The sequence below is a fragment of the Aphelocoma coerulescens genome, chromosome 3, assembly GCF_041296385.1.
Source record: "Aphelocoma coerulescens isolate FSJ_1873_10779 chromosome 3, UR_Acoe_1.0, whole genome shotgun sequence".
NCBI lineage: Eukaryota > Metazoa > Chordata > Aves > Passeriformes > Corvidae > Aphelocoma > Aphelocoma coerulescens.
The window spans coordinates 93,389,738-93,408,721 of record NC_091016.1 but is presented as its reverse complement, the minus strand read 5'-3'; the positions used below and the strand labels follow the sequence as shown (position 1 = coordinate 93,408,721).

The window sequence follows — 18,984 nt, the reverse complement described above, 5'->3', positions numbered from 1 at the left end:
GCAGAACAATCTTATATCTGAAATAATTAGCAATGTTCACGGTGCATGTCACAACTAAAATTCCATTTAAGCATATTTGTAAAATTATCTCTTCTTTCACTTAGCCATTTTGTTCAAGAATCCCTTTCTCATGGATGGGTTGATAAAGTATGCATCACTCAAAGCTCTGTAAAGAATGTAGCCTCTGCTCTGCTTTATGTCAGATCATTTCATCAGCTCTTGGAGAAGGATTTGGACAGGCATGTTGGCAGATGAAAGTCTGTTGGTTTACTCTAAAACTGTGATTTTCAAATTTTAACAAAACACGCATTGAACACAGGGCACTGAAAATTTATGGAAGAAAATGGGTGGTCATTTTTACTTCACACTATCATTTCAGGATGGAGTTGCCTCTGAGGTTCTGCTTCACTCACAGGAGTGAACCAGAGCTCTAAGGCACCACCACAGACTTTCACAGGAGAGGAAGGCCAAGGAATTCATCCAGTCCTCACGAGCTGCAAATTCCAATGCTCTACTTCTGCATGGAGCAGTGTAGAAGGCCCTGCAAGGCTGATATTCCCACAGTGTAAGAGTTGTGTGCTCCATCTGCTGAAGCCAAGGGCTCAAAGTGGTTCTTTGAGTTTCTGGTTGGTTTGTTGACTGTTTACAGTTTAGCTGTTGATGTATCAAGAAGTTTTGGGAATTTTTTTTCTGACAGAGCTAAGAATTGCCTATATGAATTTTTTGTCTTACTCATTGAACTGTTGTCCAATAAAAAACAGTCCTCCAAAAACCACATATGGTTAAAATTAACTTTTTTTACTGGCTTTTTTTTCCTTGCTTACATGTTGCCTTTTGAAAAGGAGATAGTCCTGTGACATCCTGTGCACAACTGTGCCTGTAGCTCTAAGCACTGTTTGTCCATAAGGAACTAAGAAGACCCAATGAGGTATTATTAGCTTTGACTCATCTGACTGAAGTATCATCTGCTGTGCTCATTAATTAAGATAGTTCAGGTGGAAACACTGATCCCTGAGCTTTATTAAAATTGTCTGTGTTGTTTTTCCTTTTTACTCATCTAAAGAAAAGAGAAAGGAAAGTAGATGGTAAAAAAAGATGCACACAGAGGAGATATACTAAAATAATGCATAAGGAATTAACTCCAAAAATCAGTTTAAACATTTCACAAAATGATTTCCAATGCTAGAATTTTTCAGTCTTAGAAGTTCAAAATATGCTTGGAAAAGAGTCAGTCTATCTGTAATTGTAGAGAAGTCTGATTCAATAATAATAAAGTATATCTTTATAATGCAGAAATATTTTATGTGATTGTTCAGATGATCCCAGGCACTTGGTGTGCTCAGATGAGTATGACATGAGGACTATGTCTAAACTAGGAGATTAAGCAGTGCCAGGGCTTGGTCAAAAGTTTGACATGAGCTAAACAGTGGTCTTCCTAGAATGGTTCAGGAGTTAGCCCTGCCTGGGGATTGGCCCAGCCAGAGATTGGCAGTCTGAACATAGGTATCAACCTGTTTTGAAGTCTATGCTTAAAAATGTAGGTATGACCAGGCAGTAATAACAGGACTGAGGGTCAGAGAACCAGCACTGGCACTGTCTAGTGTCACTCACATATTTTTAAGTGTTTCTGTATGGCTTTCAAACTGTGAGAAGTGTAAACACAAATTTTTGCTTTACAGAACTGCAGGGGAACTGCAAAGCCCTGACTTTGGAGAGGAGGGCAAGCAAGAGAGAAACACGGAGACAGATGGCACAGTCAGATGGAATGAATTCCTGGGGGGGAGTGCAGCAGGGAGAAGAGGAACAGTGAGTGTGGTAAAAATATGGGAACAGCAGTTGCTGTAGCTGTTTCTACAAGAATAAAGCAGGTTGAACAAATTGCCTTATGAGTCTGCCCTGTGCCCAAATCCAAAGGGAAGAACTAAGAAGACAGCTTTGTGGGGAAGGGTGGTGCCATCCAGATGGGTGAAGTTGGAGAGTTGCAGCTATTAGAGATGGATTGGAGACTGAACACTTCCAAAGCTCACTGCTGGAAGATGAGCTGAGGTGGATGCTGGGACACAGAGAAAAGTCCAACTTGCCTGTCAGGCAATGATGAATGCCAAACCGTGCAATGGCACCAATCTCACACCACAGAAAGACACGAACTGGGATAATTCTGATTACAAATGTGAATTAGCTGAAGATTGAGATAAATTCCTAATAAAAGCATATTTACACTGGCAAAGTGTCAGGGTGATTGTTGATTATTCTCTGTCTTCCCAAAGGCAATGTTTCTATCCCACAGAGAAGGTGATGGCCAATATTTATTACTGGCAAAGAAATCCTGACAGACAGGTACGAAGGTATCACAAAAGGGCTTGTCACCATGCTATTCCTCACCAGTGACCCTCCCTAGCAGCAGGAGCAATCATGCTATCCACACATCTTTTGCCACCATGGCATAGGCTCTGCTGAGTAAGTATTGTTGAAACAGAAAAAAGAAGAGCTTTCATCTCATTTTTTTTGTGCTGTAGGCCATAGCACCAGATGAAGAAGTAACTGTGGGAAGAGTGTTACTTAACCCAGTAACTGTGAGGTGGAGGTGCTCTCTGGAAGTGGCACATGCCTGAGTCAGCTGCAATACGTGAGATGTGAGGAACTGGGACAGCTTTCAGCATGTGTGGGCTATTCTGAAACATTAGTTACAAATCTCTACCAGGTATCTTTGGTATCACTAAGGTATCCTTGGTGAAATGATTTGTTCAGTGGCTCTTAGCCCAGCATAATTTTCACAGGAATGGCAAAAGTCAGTTTGCTGCCACAGAGCAGTTTCCTGGCTGAAACTCAGTAGATCACTCTGGAACATGGAGACATTAAAGCTCTTCAGCAAAATGGTTATGGGATTGTTTTCACATGGGCAAACAAGAATTTTCTCTCAACTAATTCTTGGAAATGCTCAAAGCATTCTAGTTGAAACTTCCAAAAACAATTCAAACGCAGCCAGACATTCAGCCTGAACAACTGAAGTTTGGCAAAGCTGTAAACAATTGGGCTTCATACATGTCTAGATTTTTAATGAAAAATGTCAGGCAAACTTAGATAGGGCTTTGTTATCAGCTTGCTGTGCAGTATGTGTTCTCTTCTATATTCCAGCCTAACATTTCATTTGTAAATCAGTTGTTATACCTAAGTTATTTTACAGTGTTTTGATATAGCATTTAGTATCTGCTTACATTTATACTTCACATTTTCATCTGTTGCAAATTCCCAGTTGATTAGCTATATTTATCAATAATACAGCAAAACTTGAGACTAAGAGAAATACATCAAATGCCACCATTAACAGAGTTTCAAGTTATTGTCTAGGTAAGAGAAATCTGTCTGCTGCACAAAAGTATCTAGATGGAACACCTTGATTTCTAACAGTTTTTTCTTGATTTTAAGGAAGGACTTACAAAGAAAATTTAAGAGAAAGCTACTGAAGAGACTCAAGATGTACCTAATGTTGATAAGAATGTTCATCAACAAATCCATTCCCTCCCTTCTGTGTTCTAAAATAAGCATTTTTAAAGATGCTAAAAATAAAACTGGAAGTTTCATTAAATAAATTAATATATTTTTGTTTGAAAGTAAAACATCAGAAGTGGTGTCTGTTCTGACTTCCACTGTTTTATTCTTGGTGGATTTTGTGGTTTCTTAGAGAATACATGAAAAGGGACATGATCATGATCTGTGAGCTGACATACACAGCACATTTTCAGACATGCCCTAAGAAATTTCTAAATATTCCTTATTATTATTTCAGACAAACTTTCTAAGTTTTCTTCTTTATTTTATCTGCAAATTATGCCTATTTTGGCAGCACTCAAAAAATATGTGAAAATAACATAACGTCTGCAATTTGTGCTTTCCTGCCTACAATGCTCTATGGCAGCACTTTTAAGATGAACCAGTCCGACACTGCCAGACTTTTGTCCAATGTCCTTGGGAATTTTGACCTATTAACTACAGTGGAGTTTTAATGCAAGCTGTTTCAGGCAGGCTTGTTTCCCCAAAGAAAGTGTTTTAATTTGAGGAGTTACACAGATGAAATGCTACTCGTCAGTTAGAATCCAGTTGATTCCACTGAACTGCAGGACAGAATTGAGAAGTTTTACCATCCTTGAGAAACCTGTGGAAGGGGAGTTGCTCCAAAGAAGACAAAATAAATCCAGTCTAACACAACAGTATGTACACTAGGTATTTATTGAACTGTCAAAGACTACATGATCTAACACCATCACCTGGCACAGAAAACTGAGGTTCACTGCTTTCTTCATAGTATAGTGACACTGTATTATTTCTTTGTATTGGTAGATAAGTTTTCCAGTGATGGCTTTGTGCTTGCTTAGGTTCTCTCTCTGCAGAGAAATGGGAATATGAGGTTAATACCAATATTCTCCAGCCATAAATCAGGTCCCCTGGGCTCTAGAGAAGGGTTAGGACACCTTCACACTACCTCTAAAGGCTCAAGGATGTGCTTTTCTCAGCCCCTGGTGTTACAGCTATGCAACCATCCTGCTGCTTGCCTTTTGTGGATTCCCACCACAGGGGAACTGGAAGCAGAACAGTCTGATTAGAGGCTGCATTTGAAATTATGCTGGGCAATTTCTTCTAGTAATCAATTTATTCTGCCTAAAAGAATGAGTTTGAGCACTCTGAAGCAGATTTGGGTCAAATTCAGTAAAAAATTTAAAAGAAAAAAGACATTAAAATGGAATATATGAACTACAGAAACAGTTCCTTTTCCTATTTCTGACATGTTTTTCCCCACACTAAGATCACAGGAAGTCAGAGGTACTATGGGAGGGAAGTAGAAAAATTTTAAGAAAATTATTTCTCTGCCTTTTTTTTCACAAAAGTCCCAATTTTCTATCAAAGCCCAGTAGCGTCTTAAGTTCTTACAATACAGAAACTGTTTTCCAAATTGTGTGCAAGATTAAAAAATGGGTATTTGAATAAAAACGTGTGAATTTTGAGTCACATGGAGTAAACCAACTCTATCACTTTTCACATAGCTTTGGGTCTTCCCAAGTGTTAGCTCTTGCTCTGGTGAATATTTAAATATTTCATACAAACTTGACTTTTTTCTGCAAAGAGTGAAACAGTCAAAATATTTTCCTTGGAGGTGTTTTAATGTCTATACTGTAGTAAAAAAGTACTCTAAACTTTTCCTTTCTGGGTTGTTTTCATGGGTTTTTTTGATGGTTCCAAACTCCCACTTGTCTTCCTGTTCTTTAAATTTTGATAGATGAACCCCATAATAAAAGCAGTCTTCTAAAGTCTAGCAAAATATTAAATCTAAACAAAAGCTAATGGATCTCACTGCAAATCCTGAAAAAAACCTCCCAAAAAACATAGCAAAACATTTATTTGTTTTTATTTTTTAATTCAGTCATCAATCAAAAAAGTACATATATATTATAATTAATTTTCCTGAGAATTCCTCTGAAGGACTAACTGAGCAATGCCTCCTTCTCACTTGTCCTTGTGTCTCTCTCTTACATGTTAACTGCTTTTGAAACCTATCCTCCAGCTGCTTCTTTCTTACAGATATGGATGTTCAAGGACAGAACTGGGAGCACTGTAAATGTTCTTGTTTCCTCTTGGGGAGGAAAATAGTCCTGCATTTGTGAGAAGTTCCTTTTGTGGGTGAATCACCACAGTATTACTGAGTGATTGACTATGATCTGAAAACTTCTATGGACCAAGAAATCAAAGCCTGTTTGCTCAGGGATTATACATTAAGATGGATTAAATAACTTCTGTATCGTCTATGGTAACAAGTATAACTAAAACAAAAATATAAGGTGACAATTAATGTAAAACGTAAAATACCAGTTGACATACTGCAGAGCTACATATGCAAAATTATTTTTATTCCCAGGCTCTGGTTCCTGTTTTTTTAGGACGTGGGAGAGGGGATGAAGGGAAAGAAGAGGAGCTGTTGCTGCACAATTCACAGATGAGAGATGGCTGATGTGCTCCCCCAGCACTCGACCTGATGCAGCCCTGTGTCTGCTGCTCCATGACAAGTGACTGGTGCACAACTGCACACCTGCAGCGTTGCACTGTGGTGCAGGCAAAGCCACAAGGAAGGCAGTGTTTCCAGCCTAAGGGAGCCTTGAGACACAGTTGATGTTGGGGTGAACTGAAATGTTATCTGTCAGCTGTAGCTGTCAGCAAAAATATTAAAGGAATAGCAGCTGCATCATGCCACAAGAAGGGGAGTGGAGCAGCCGTAGCTCCAAAATAGCTTTTAGAGTCAGAGAGAGTTTTCTTTTAATGAACTCCAGTAATAGTCAAGGACCATTTATCTTCTAAGCTGCTTTGAGCTAGTTGATAATGCTACTGCTTTTAAAATGTTTTAAACAACTGGTTGAGATGCAAGTAAAGAAGAGTTATTGAGAACAGGACGTATTGAAAGGTATGTTACTAAAGCTTTAAAATGTAATTTTTCCAACAAATTGTTTTATGCTTCTGTAGCTTTAAATTTGCCCTCACCATTTTATTCTCTAAGTTCTGATACAGCAATAAAACTGATAGGACAATAAAAAAATCATAAACATGTTTCTCAGCTGGAAGAAAAATTATTGGCTTATTATAGCTTCTGTAACATTTATTCTTCCTTTTCAGAACATTTAATTAAGAAGATACTAAGTTATCCTGAAAGTATTTATTAAAGAATAGCATCTTACATTCTTTTTGGATTGTCATTAAAGAAAATATTAATAAGCAGTGGTCTCTTCGGGATCTTGAATTCCAAGATAAATGTAATAAAGCTCGTGGCAGTGTGTTATTGTTTACTGCTTGGAAAAACTTACGCAACAGCAGAACATTGCTCTGATTTTTGAGCTGCTGCTAATGAAGTACAACCAGACAGGGTACAGTTGCCATGAGTCAGGAAATGTGGATGTTCCTAGACAGAGGCCAAGGGAGCTTAGACACACAGGGATTAAATGTATATGCATCCTTTGGAGGAGACACACTAAGTTGTTTTGAAGCATCTCAAGCTGCCTGATCCAAGAAGCAACTAAATGACCACCCTGAAAAGAGCTTAGTAGCTGCCTGTTTCTCAGGGCCCCTTGTTTTCACATCAGGAAAATAATAATGAAGTAGGCAGTCCAGAGGAGCTTAGAGATCAGATATTAGGTTCAGTCATGAGACAGTAGGTTCAAAACCCTGAGGGCTTAACTTTGTTCTTTCACTATAAAAAGAAGAAAAAAAATGCCACAAAAAACTCACCAATCCCATACCTCTAAATTAAAAAAACCCAACAACCCAACAACAGCAACAGCAAGAAAACACCAACCAACCAACAACTAACCAAAAAACCCCCCTGATGTGCTACAGTTTGCTGTGAGACTTTAAACAAAACTTATGAACACATATTCTCCTATAGTATTGTATGAGGTTTTTGTAAGAGAACGGGTGTTACCACTGTACACATGGAGAGAAGCTCCACTCTTCACAGTGACAAAAAATTTGGGGAAATGCTGCTACATTTCAGTACAGTACCATGGTTTATCTGCAACCCCCTTTCATTCTTTTTAGCATTCTAAACCTCATTACTGTGGGTCCCTATTTTTTAAGTGAAATTAACTAGGATCATTTAAAAGAAACCACTGGTTTCTTTTCCTTTCCATGCCTCTTTCTTGCATTTGAATATAACTGTCCCAGGAGACTGATTTTTTTTTCTCTTTTGCTAGGTGTGTTTTCCTTATCTTATCACAACCCTTCCCTTCGTCATTCCCCAAAAGGGAGCTACAGCTTTCACTCCCCTCCCAGCAGAGCAGGCCCTGCAGACTGCTTTTCTGCACTGGCACACCCAGGTATGTGGGTGGCTGCTTGGACTTCCATGTTTCACGTCTTTTTTTCAGGGGAACGCTCACGATAAAGACCTGTGCTCCCTTTCATGAAATCTAAGGGAGGGCCATTTACTACCCCATTCTCTGCCCGATCTGGAAAGGCTCATAATTAAATGAAGAAATGATTTCCAGCCCTCCTGCTTTGATCTGGGCTAGTTTTGAGGCCACCTGCGCAGTTGTCACTGCTGTTCCACTGTGGCAGGGCACAGTGTGGCAGACCCACACTACCCTCAGCTGTGTTTCAGCAGCCGCGGCCTCTTCTGAGCAGTGGCACATACATAAGGGTGGGACTCTGCCCTGCTCCCAAACTCACCATCCCTTCTGTCTACTGGCAACCATGCAGATTCAAAATCTCAAGAAAATCCTTCAAAGTTGTTTTTCAGGAGATTTTAAAGCAATGCATGATGACATCAGATTATCTAGAGATCAGACATTTCAACTTCCTTGAAGACATCAGGACTGTATTTTTTTTCTAATTTTCTCTAGTTTTAATTAAAGCTGAGAGTTATGTAATGGTAACTTAATTCCCCAATAAATTCTTATCAAAAATCTCAGTTGCCAAGACAGTCACTTGAGCTGTGACCATTGCTTTAACAAAGCAGGCACAACTGGAGACACTGGCTACCTGCTGAGCGTACAGGAGACAGGCAGCACCACAGAACATTTCTGTTTTCCAGGTGCTCCTTCCTCACTGCTCCAGCAGGCACACAGGGTTTGTGTCACCTCCCCACAGCCCCATAGTGGCTTTGGAGCTGCCCAACACCAGCTAATTTGGGCAGTCACATTCAGCTCACCCCTTCTCTCAAAGGTCCTTTTTCCTTCAAGATTATTTTTTTCCCAGCAGTCTCCTCCTTGTACTAGAGAGCTTGTCCTGAGCACTCCCAAAATAACAACAGGATCACAAGCTGCCAGCACCCTCTTTGCTCTGTGAATTACTTCTGGTACAACTGAACCTGAGCGAATGGTTTTGATTTTCCAGAAATATCTCAGTATTGACATTAGTTTGGTTTCTATCCTGGCATGGTTTTGTTCTTTAAGTTTTCTGGTCACATCCCTGGTCCTCCTCCTTCCTTTTTTTTCAGTGTTTTACCAGTATGGCTGATATATGTGACCTATAACTCAAGGCACAGCTAAGCTTCCCTCTGGCTAGCTCCTCTAAAAATACATATTCTTGTCACTCAGACTAATTCAACTTCTATTCCTACTTCTCCCTGCAGAATCTGGTTTCCAAGGAGGGCTATTTAAGTCTTCTTATTCAAAGCTATTGACATGATGTTCAATACCACAACATCTCAGAGTGTCAAAGTCACTACTATGTTTATTCTTGTAACATTCCAGGTTGTTATCAAAAGTGGACAAGTAACTTGCTTAGAGTAACACAGGGAGTCACTGATGTGAAAGCCAGCAATTTAACCAGCATTCCTCCTCCCTGGTATGACAACTACCACCTCTCATTTTCAGGTAATATTATTTCAAACAACAAAATTCAAACATGACATGAATATTTTGGAGACGGAACCTGAATTTAGCAAAGTGTTTCTGGTGATAAGGAATCTGTCAGATGTCCTACCACTCTTACAACCTTGCAGTGCAATCACACTCTTGCAGTGTGATTTAGACTTCGTTTACACAACTAATGCTGGAGGTAACTAAATTAACCCTCCTTGTGCACAATTATGCCTCATTTCTAGATACTCACTGCTGTCCTGGAGGGATTTTTATGAGCTGACACCAATAGCCAGTAAAATTTTTCCCATTCTACTTATTCCTTAACAAACTGTTACAAACTGTTGTGTTATGTTGAGGGTATTCACTGAACACTTACGTAGATTATTCAGTTTATTTCTAATTATTTTCCTAGGCTTCTTTTCTGCTAAGCTAAGGAGAAACTCATTACACTGTCTATAGCTCTCACATATTTTTCTAGCACTTCATTAGTTCTCAGAGGCCTGTAGTGATAAAGGTTGTGTGGCTGATAGTGATACAGAACAGGGGCTAGAAACTTGTATCACTGCAGGGAATTTGTTTTCTTGGGATGAGGCAGCTGTGCCATTATCACAGAGAGGGCTCTGAACAGCTCCTCCTGGGCCCACAAGTACCACAGCAATCCTGTTGCGTAAGTTCTGTAAATTTTCATTTGCAAATAGATCAAATTCTGTACCCCCTCTATCTTTCTAATAAAAAGCTGTTCCAAAATCATTTGGGATTTTAGAACATGTTCTCTGAAAGCAGGAAAATCAGTTTAGGTTTATTTTTTCTCCAACCCACTATCTACTTTTGAAACCTCTGCCCATATGGGTACAAGGCAGGGTAGTTAAAGATGCTGTTAACTTGGTAACTCATGGTTTAGAGGTTTAAAGTTTATCTTTAAAACACTCAGCTTCCTGGCCTTCTGCTAAAGCACCTCTTGTGTGTCCTAGCCTGTTCTGGTGTCTTTCAAAGCATGAACTCTTCTTCATAAATCTCACTACCTTTCTCATTAACTTAACCCCACTGAAGCATATGGCAGCTTTTTTATTAAAAAGGCTGCAAGGGTAATTTGTATGACGTGTGTGTGTGTGTGTGTGTGTGTGTGCGAGACACACCAGCTGCTCCAGTTCCTCTCTGCAGCAAGTGCTGAGTTTGCTCTAGAACAGTACAATGGGATCTGAGACCTCTGTATACCACCAGCCATGAGAATTCCCTGGCCTTTTTCCCTCCATATGTACTGATGATGACAATATTCTAGTTAGAGTTCCAGTTTTAGGAACATTATTTATGTAAAGAGAAGAAGATTACCTGTCCTCAGTGGCTATTCTTAATAGGTATAAGAAATCCTGTATGAAAAGACTGACTGCCACATCCCTTTGAGTGCCACAAGGCCCCTGCTTTGTCCTTGTTTCATGCTACAGTAGTCACTAACAGGTAAATTTAGATGCTTCCACAAGAAGGGCTTTTTTAAACTAGCCTCAGGTTAACCAGAACTCCATCTAGGAATCCTGTTTGCCATATGTGCATCATGCTCTGCTCCTGATTAGGATACAATTGGAAAGAGATGTTCAATGAGAAAAGTGAACTCAGCAGTGGAAACAGTCTCCAGAGTTCCTTTCCTCAAAAGCATCATCTCTGTTATCCTTCCTTATATACTTATTTCCTCATTAATTACATTCTCAATGCTAGTCTTTCAGCTTATTGGACTACCTGGATAGAACACACTTAACATTTTTCAGAATTGTTTTTGCAGAAAGATCGCACCTCAACGGTACCTTATTCTAAATGTTTGGTTTTCAAACAGAATGTAGCAGGCAGAAGGAAGAGGGTGTGCATTCTGACAGCTGGAGTAAACTAAGATAAAAAATTACATACAAGATTTTTCATCCTTATTATTCCTATTTTAGGACATAACACATCAAACATAACAAAATCAAACAAAAAAAAACCCACTACAGGTGGTTTCTTTTGCAATTTTGAATGTGCCAAAGACCTGTGATTTATGTTCCTATCAACCAACTCTCAAGCCATTCAGTGTATGTATCTTGATACACTGATTATCATCTCTTGCAAAATATTCCATGGCCAGCTATGTCCAAAACTTTGTAATCCAAAGATCGCAAAGACAAGAGACCTTAGAATATTTATAAATTAAAAATACTCGAGATATATGAAAATAATCAAAGCCCAGAGCAACCTTATCAGACTCTGGAGACAGTCCCACTCTGGGGAAGACTGGATGACTTCTGCCAGTTCCCCTCACCTGAATTATGGTTCTGTAAATAAATGGCACTGCTCATTCAGAGGATGTGCCACTGTGACCCTGCCTTTTACTATTTGCCCTCTGATGCCTTTTGTGCCTTGGATTCCAGCCTCTGTCTCATGCCACTTGAAGCAGCAGTGGTTCCCACAGCCAGCTGCCTCAGAACACATGGCTCCCCAGGCACTCAGGAGCTCTGTTGCCATGTGTGTCCCTCTGCACAGAGGGACATCTTGTTCTGCACTATGTTTGCTGTGCTTGAGGACATCTCACATGGCACCATTCCCTTCCTGCTATCTCCTGCCCAGAGTCAAAAATTGGAACGTATAGTTTTCTCTAAAGAATCTGATCACACTGAGGAACTGAAATCCTTACTTATCTACTGGAATAAAATCTATGTTTCTTTTCATTACAGAAGTCCTTGTTGAAAAATAAAAGGAGAAATAACACACTATAGAAGAACTACTGTAACATTTACCTTAAAAGTTAGATCCAAGAGGTTTTGCAATTACAGAGGGTGAGACAAATGAGATTTTGGGGACAAGTATGAAACAGGAATTGAATAACTTCAGCATGAGAAATATATGCTTAATTAAATTTTAGTCAGCCCAACACTGAACTGGTCATCATTAACCACATGTGCTTTCCCACCCTTTCATTTATGCCCTTGCTTATGGCTTTTAAAGGGTTATTTTTTCAACAATCTGGATTATATATTTTAAAAGTAAGAATGTTCTTTGAGACACATAACTAGATAGCGTGAGATTTTATGAATACCCTTTCTACTATGTTCACAGATTTGAACTTGAGGATAAATTGTGTATGTTTTTTTCAGTGTATATTTGTTGTCACAGTAACTGCAGCTTTCCCAATAAATGGAAATTGCATCGTTTCCTTAGCATTCAGGTTATTACACTGAAATAGCACCATTAATTCACCATTACTTCTCCCTTCCTGTTGTCAACTTAGATCTCATTTAGTTACAGGAGCAGGCACTAAAACAGGTTAGTTTAGATTTGTGCACACTAGAAAGCTGAAGCAAGTCTGCTTAGCTGCATTACATCCTGTGACTCATGCCTGTGTGGGAAAGACCTTATTTTCACAGAGATCTCTTAGATAAACAAGGCAAGTTGGCAGCAATTCGATTACACTGATGCAAGCAGTCTCTGCTTTCTGTTGCATTCATTTGCTTTATATTTTCTGAAAAACACAAGCAGGCTGATAAACTCTAGTGAGAATTCTTCTACCAAGGACACATGAGCTTTCATTTTCAATTACTTTTTTTTATAATAGGAGCAGCCTTAAAACCAGTTTCTAAAAAAAACTTCTATTCTGTTATTACAATAGAATCCATTTTTTATCAGTTGCATTTTTTTAAAGTTTGTTAGTGAAGCTGTAGCTCTTGCTGACGACAACCATAACACACTATTTAGTTAGATACCTCCCTTCTGCAAACATACAAGCCTCTAAATACTGGGGACTTCAGATAGAAAATGGATTTAGATTAAAAAATATCACTTTTACATATGTGCTGGAACAGAGTTTTGAACAGCATAAATCACCAAACATTACACTCGTTGTCACCATTTCCTCAAAAAGGAAAAGTGAAGAAAGTAACCATTACTGTATTTCAGAGGTCTAAAAGTGTGTAAATCAAACTGGACAAGTTTATTGCAACTTCATCGAGGTTTTTGCTCTTGTTTTGAAACCCCACCAGTTTATATTTGAATTACTTCGGCCACATCTTAGATAATTAAGATTTTAATTGTCATTTTATCAGCTTTGAAATGAAACTCTCTTGGACAAAGCACAGCGATCTTTCAGATTCACACCCCCCTTTGCCTCTGTCAGCACACAGCAACCAGACGGGTTGTCCATTTAAGGGAAAAAGTACAAGCTCCAGCCTATTTCCCTGTGCTTTGGATGTGTTTGTCCCACTCCTTCAGCAAAGCATTCTGTTGTGCCAAAAAGCATTTCCTTTCTTGCAAAAGTCATGCACACATGCACACATATACTCCCATTTCGATGAAGCTTTAATTAAGCTTTTAATTGTAGGAATTGTCACTTTCTCTGTATTTCTGAGTGTGTAAGACATTGTGGAGGATGCCACAATCTATGTAATCTTACAGATCACCTTTAGATTTGCATGCTTTACTTGTGGAAAAGATTAAGAGATACAGTCCAGACAAAGCAGAATGAGAATCATAGGGCAAAGCCATCTTGAATTAAAAAGAAAAAAACCCACATCTCTCCCAATGGAGGAAGACTTTCTGTTTGCACTTGTATTAGTATTTATTTTACTATGATGCTGAGAATGAAAGGTAATATAGAAAGTACAGATTATCTGCAGAAGCAGGAGGAGTAGGTGCAAAGACCTAAAATAAAAGGGAAAATCTAATTAAGTATCCTGAAATGCACGATTTTCACAAATAGATGAGGCATCACATATTTTCAACATGATCAGAGACTCTCATTGTCTCTCCTGAACAGGACACAGGCAAAATTGTTTCTGCCCTTCACCTCAAAGCATAACTAGGACTGTGTTACAAGTCCTAGTGTCACTAGCTTGGTATAAATACTAGCTACTAAGTAGAAAAAGAGAGGTTAAACAATCTTAATATTTTATGAATGGATTGTTTTTTCAGTTATCCAATATGCTCCAAAATGAAGAAAAGCCTGTCTTCCCCAAATAATTACCAATATTCTGCATAAAATTAGGAAACAACTTTCAGTAGAAAGCAATGAGAGAAATTAAAACAGAAAAGGCTAAAAATGAAAACTACCACAATAAGATAATGAAGCTGAAAAGTTTAGACATTTGGTCTTCTTGTTAATAAATATTTAAACTTTATTATACAACAGAATATCCTTATTTTATCTTTCTAGCTTTCAGTATCCTGGGTTTTATATACTAAATATTTCTGGAGAAATAGTAAGTATGAATAGATGTAGTTCCTTCTTATTTGTAATGATGTTTCATCTGGCCTCTTCACAAATATTCACTTTATTTCTCCAACAGGCATTTTAGATATGTAGAAGGACAAAACCCCTACCCCAAATTCAGTTTATACCTTTAAATAACATGGCAACCTGCAACGACAGACCTTGAGAAAGGAAGGGAAGAAACCGGACATTGGAGGAAAAATAAAATGTCTCTTTGAACAAAAATATTTGGACAGGAATAGAGATGAGCTGTTTTGTTAAATGCTCTTGAGGGGACTGGAAATTTATCTGCTAATTACTGAATACTGAAACCTGATCTTAATGATTTCAAAGGAAATCTCACTCTGAACTCAGTGGCATAAATCTGACCTTTGACTGGCACAGCTCTGAGGCACATTCTTAATTTCTGCCTGGAGGTACCTGAACTGAGTTAGATAAGATTACCAAAAGCCTTAAATTAAGCAAGTGTGGAATCTGTGCCAACAGAAAGATCCTGTATCAGGAGGAGTTTCACTGATACACCTCTATCAGTAAAAAACTTTTAGTATGGAAATGGCTACAGTGGTGAAATTGTAACCCAGAGGAGCAAAACAGGGCATACAGCAAAACAGAGATTTCCTAATATACTACTGCTTAGTCCACAAGCTGCTTCCAGGAAGCACACCCATTTCTTCAGGAATCCTACTTTGGCTGACATAGCTCTAATAATGTTTAGTCTTTCCATGACCTTTGTGTCAGGTGTGACAGTGAGCTGCACTACAGAAAACTCAGATGTCATGAGGTCAATGTCAAGCTCACTAAAGCCAGTAGCATAAAGGATGTACCAGTAAACATCAGTAAACACCAGAGCCAAAGGTCAATAGTCTACCAGATGTGAGCAGGAGGAGTTCAGGAAAATCAGGGCATATGTAAGCAGGGACAGAACAGTGCTGAGCTTTGAAGATGGATTTCAGGTCTTTGAATTTGGTGTTAAAAACAATCAGATCCTCTATAAAAAGACTGAAAGACTGAGGTGATGAAAACACTCAGTTAAGATGGTGACTTTCGCTGTGGCTAGATTGGCTAAAATTATAACAAAATTAATATAATAATAATTAAATGATAATTTATAAAAACTATCACTATGAAAATATTATAATAAAATCGAAAAAGCCACAGAGAGTCTGCAAGTGGATTGAGATTGGAAGGAGTGCACAGTCTTTAGCACCACGAAAGGTACCATTCATTCCACAGTTATGTGAATATAAACAGAATCAAAATGATACATAAGGGACAAAATAAATGGGTATGATATGTCTACTTGTCTTCCACAAAAATTACTACAATGGAGTGTATTGCCAAAATATAAATTACTTTCTGATTTGATACAAAATTGACCTTGGTTTCACTGTAGTCATTAGAAGAATTGGCTGTTCTTCAAATATGAAACCATCTGTTGAATAGCCACATTACATATTCCACAGATTTGATTGGAAAATCCCAGAGCCTCTTTGTGGACACCTGTTGAAAAGAGTAATTTTAGCCTCCTCCTCCATTTTGAAATGGAAAGGAAGACAGATGTATGTAAAACCACAATTCCGTGCGTTAGAGTTCAAAGTTGCTATTAGACTGTTCAAATGTCACTTCATGTGATAGTTATCAGGCTAATAATTTGCCTTTCGATTTTAAAAACTTTGCTAAATGTAAATTGTGCAAAAAAAAGGGAAGTTGTAAAACCACACTTACGCTGAGGAACAACTAAACCAAAAAAGGAGTCAATATTACCATAGTATTTTCCCAGATTTTGCCATCCCTATTTATTCAGAAGGTTAAATTTGTCATTTCTCCACAGTTTAATTTGCCAAATACTTCATTAAAGAGAAGAAACAGTAATTTTCACTCCAATGTCAAGATGACAAACTGTACATATATTGTCTCAGATTAATTTCTCACTGTGTAGCCTTCTTAAGAAAAAATAACTTTCTCAGGATATGTCCTTATTAAAAAGTAATTCCAAAGTTTCCTTTTGAGATTTAGATTTGGGATACCATAGTGCTTTAGTAATTCCACAATAATAATTATCACATTAAATGATAGTCGCCAAAAAGTGTTTCTGTTCAGTGCTTTAGTGTGCCCCTTACTAAGAAATAAAATGTACACTGCATTACTTTTTGCTTTTAAGAACTTTCTTCCATCCTAATACTTAATTTATTTTATCATTTCACAGGCAGTTACATTCTCAGCCACCAAGTCAAAGTTGCTTCAGAGTATTTTAATTCCATCCAATCCATCCACTGCTAAGATGTGGTATTGATGTCATTTATGTAGTATGCAGGGATGCAACTAGAATTATTTAGCTAAAGCAAGACATTCTCATCTCCCTGAGGCAGTCCCAGAGTCCACAGACTGAGTGTCAAACACCACAGACAGTCAGCACAGACTCAGTTAGTTCATTCCTTCCTTAGGACAAATATTTTTCGTCTGAGACAATCCTACATAAATCTGTGAACAGGGTTTTAGCACAGGGTAAGTGCATTCTTTAAATCTCTGCCTTCATTACTGAAATCATATTGCATATGAACTCATAATCAGTATGTCTCTTAAAAATTCATGCGTACTAGATTTGTTTTGTTTGCAGAAAACAGCTTTAAAAGATGTGGCAGGGAGGAGTAGAATTCATTCTCCAATTGATCAAACAGCTTTTGTCAGTTAAAACAATGTAAATCATACAAAGCAAGTCCTCCCCTAAATTACATGACCACTATGGGGCCGTAGGATATGCATTTCTAACTGACAAACAGCATTCCATCCTGCTGTCAGGGTAAAACATCTGAGAACTGCTTTCTCATTTATTTTGCTAAAAGGAACGTACACTTTAGCAACAGTGACCCAGCTCAAGCACACTTAGGTACAATAAAAATAAGATCAGTCCTCAGGACTGCTGCTGTATGCTGCTAATCAAAGCAGTGGAGATTAATATTCATTCTATATAAATAAGCACAAGAGAAAGAACCAAGAGAGGCTGTCACAAAGGTAGTACAAAAGGCACCAGGTGTGTCCTAAAAGTAAGGAAACAGAAAGTACAAATGCGCTGGGTCAGGAACTATTTGGTTACTTCTGTTACTGAATGGCTGTTTCCTCTTGTTTATCACACTGTGACTGTTTTTAATAGCTGCTAGACTATCACTGGTCAGGGATGATACGTATTCTATTATTAAATGTTGATTTGTCTTCTGTCTGCATGTAAGCAGATATAAACAAGATACACATCAAAATCTATGCACATTTTTTCATATTACTGCTAGCTACTTCATTATGCTTATTCTCAGAGCTGCAGAAGTTATTTAAGCAATGCTTTTCTATCATGGAAACGTAAAAAAAAAAACCTCTAAAACTTCTATCCCAGCTTTCATCTATTGACATTTCCAAATCACTCAGAAGATTGTTCAAAGAAGGAAAGAGACAATAGAAATTAGAAAAGAAATCTTTTGTAAAAAAGACACTAGAAAATAAAAGTTCTTGTAAAAAACCCAGAAGCAATGGAGAGGTTAACTCAGCCTTACCTGTCAGCAACACGGACCTAGGAATATATCCTTTACACTGTAAGATTGCAGTAGCCCGTCCCACAGCACCACCACAGGAGTAGAAGGATCCAGCCCAGGAGAGCACAAAGACAGAAACTTTGTCCACTTTTCTAGGTCTACCAGCAGTTGAAGTAATGAAGGAAGCAAGGTAGAGAACAGAAGACCGGAGCTGCTTCTTGCAGAAATCCCAGGCAGGAGAAGTAGGAGGTATACTCCGTCTGTGTCTCACCCAGACTTTTGTTTAAAAGTTTTTTCAACTGTTGCTAGGTGGTGTTAGGCTTTGGCAGTTTAGTTCTCAGATTGTATTTCCCCTCTTCTGGTCTCTTCACACAGTGTTACAGCAATGACTTTGTTGAGCTCAGCTCGCTTGTGCTATATTTAACCAGTGTTCTCAGCAAGTCAAGCCTGTCAACAGCTGAGAAGTTTGGAGCAGGCTTTGCTGAGTTCCTCAGCTGCTGAATTATCAGTGGATGTTGCACTGCACAGCCCAGCTACTGCCTTCACTGAAAGATTGTGGGGAAACTGTCAAATCCTTTTAAGGGCTTCCAGTGACTTCACAGGAGTAATTACTATTTAAAGCACTAAGTACAAGATGTGTATTTAGGCATATATTTTAGACTGCTAGAGAAAGAATACTTGTGTTCACTGCAGATGAGTTCAATTATTTATACAGTGAGAATTTTCCTAGGACAAGTAGGAAGTTTATAATTTGAAAGGTATGCACTTCACTTGAGGAAAAATTACACGTGGGAAGAACTTTTTGCAGCATAATTTCTTACAGTTTAAATATACTAAGATGACATGGAGAAATTAATGAAAGGTTTAGGGTGGAAATTTTTCACTGTGCTATTTATTCCAA

The 18,984-nt window shown here is 38.3% G+C and overlaps 1 protein-coding gene across 4 annotated transcripts in view; it reads right to left on the bottom strand.

The window, feature by feature from the left end:
- The window catches only part of FILIP1 (filamin A interacting protein 1), a 102,964-nt gene extending 84,424 nt beyond the window's left edge, over positions 1 to 18,540 (bottom strand). For 3 of the 4 annotated variants that reach the window (XM_069011301.1, XM_069011304.1, XM_069011303.1), the window contains exon 1: positions 18,105 to 18,540. The gene's annotated coding sequence lies outside the window, so the exon portion shown is untranslated. The remainder of the gene's footprint in view (positions 1 to 18,104) is intronic. The other variant, XM_069011302.1, reaches the window with a different exon arrangement.
- Between the last annotated feature and the right edge of the window lie 444 nt (positions 18,541 to 18,984).